Source organism: Haliaeetus leucocephalus, unplaced genomic scaffold, assembly GCF_000737465.1.
Source record: "Haliaeetus leucocephalus isolate CR32 unplaced genomic scaffold, Haliaeetus_leucocephalus-4.0 Scaffold199, whole genome shotgun sequence".
Lineage (NCBI taxonomy): Eukaryota > Metazoa > Chordata > Aves > Accipitriformes > Accipitridae > Haliaeetus > Haliaeetus leucocephalus.
Genome location: NW_010972635.1, coordinates 985,373 through 986,922, shown reverse-complemented (window position 1 = coordinate 986,922; position 1,550 = coordinate 985,373). Strand labels below are relative to the sequence as shown.

Sequence of the window (1,550 nt, the reverse complement as noted above, 5' to 3'; positions counted from 1 at the left end):
GCTGTGTGGTGCTTTCTTACTGGCTGGGCTGAAACCACAACAATGGCATTGCCAGGAAAGAGAGCTGCCTTCAGTAAGTCACCTTGGTGGGCTTTGCTGAGCAGGAAGAGGAGTGGGAACAGTTTATGTCAGGGTTGCTGCCTCCTGTCTGATCAGCCAAGCTCGGTTTTTGGAAGTGAAATGCATATTGAACTAAGGACAAGGAGACAAGTGTGGCAGAGGATGCCACAGTGTTACAAGTCAGCATAAGGTTGTTCCTGGTAGGGGCGAGCTCACTCCTGGCCACTGGAGAAAGAGGAAGCATCACTTGGTATGGGCAAAGCAAGGGTCAAGGTAAGGCCCACAACCCCCTCTGACTCCCATCGTCTCAGACAAGTCTGAATGCAGGAAGCCATGGGTTAGGTAAAACATGTCCCAAGGACATGGTGCTTGAATGGGGTCTCAGAAATCTGACTAGCTCTGGATGGATGCAGAAGAAATAGCTTGTAGCCAAAAAAGCAGATGCCAACAGAAGATACAGAAATGATTGTGGACAACTACAAAGTTGGACTATGCAGCTGGTGCCTTCCTCAGGCCAGTATATGTGAGCAAGGTTAAAACATGGGTAGAAGGGAAGGGTGTCTCACAAAATTAGGGGCATGTTAGCCCACAGAGCACATAAACGAGGCCAAGCAAAGAGGCAATGCCTCGCTGAAATAGAGGAAACAGGCATGGAAAATTCATTTTGCACTTCCAAAAACTTCAGTCTCTGTGGACAACTGTGCATGGAAAGAAGCCGGGCAGCTGAGGTGGCATGGGAGGCTCTCAAGGACACAGGCTACATCCAGGACTACTAGCTTCTGGCTCTGAAGAAGAAAAGATTAAGAGGCCATGATGGACTTTTTGGACATGCCACAAATAGCAAACCATCTTGGAATGGATAGCAAACCACAGGTCGTCAGACACCTGTGGCTTGGAAGGACTTTGTCCCTAGCAGCACATGGGGAGCTCCATGAGGGAACTGAGGTGTACAACAAATGTCTTCAGAGCTTCTGTCCCTGGGTACTGAGCACCAACCAGGATTGTCAGCTCAAGGTAGCACAGAAAACAGAAGTCTCAAGCTGGAGATGCAAAGCTCTCGGCCTCTGGTGAGAAGGGGAAGATGACCAGCATGCACATTTAGGTGTCTTCAGTACTGACTGAAGGAGGTTGGACTGCAGGTAGAGGGAAATGGGAGGACCTGAGCATGCGTGGAAGAGAATGACCGTGGAATAAGCGTGGATGCAGAGGACTAAGGGTGGCCTGTGGGGAAAGGGGGGAGAATGGAGGAAACCTAAGGGTGCGTGGAGGGGGAGGGACCAAACCTAAGGGCTCAAGGGGCTGACCTGGACCCGCTACTGCAGTCGGAAACCTCCTTTCCTGCCCCCAAATGCCCCTGCCCTGCTCCAGTGTCCCATTTTCTGCACCGAAACGCCCGAAGGACCTCACCGCCCCTCGGGGCTCCGGTAACCCCGCCGGGCACCCAGACACCCAACACCGCCGAGACGCCCCCTCCCGCGCTCTAGGGCTCC

At 52.5% G+C, this 1,550-nt stretch overlaps 1 protein-coding gene across 1 annotated transcript in view; it reads left to right on the top strand.

The window, feature by feature from the left end:
- APBB3 (amyloid beta (A4) precursor protein-binding, family B, member 3) overlaps nt 1-1,550 on the top strand; it is a 13,172-nt gene that overhangs the window by 7,148 nt on the left and 4,474 nt on the right. The gene's annotated exons all lie outside the window — the stretch shown is intronic.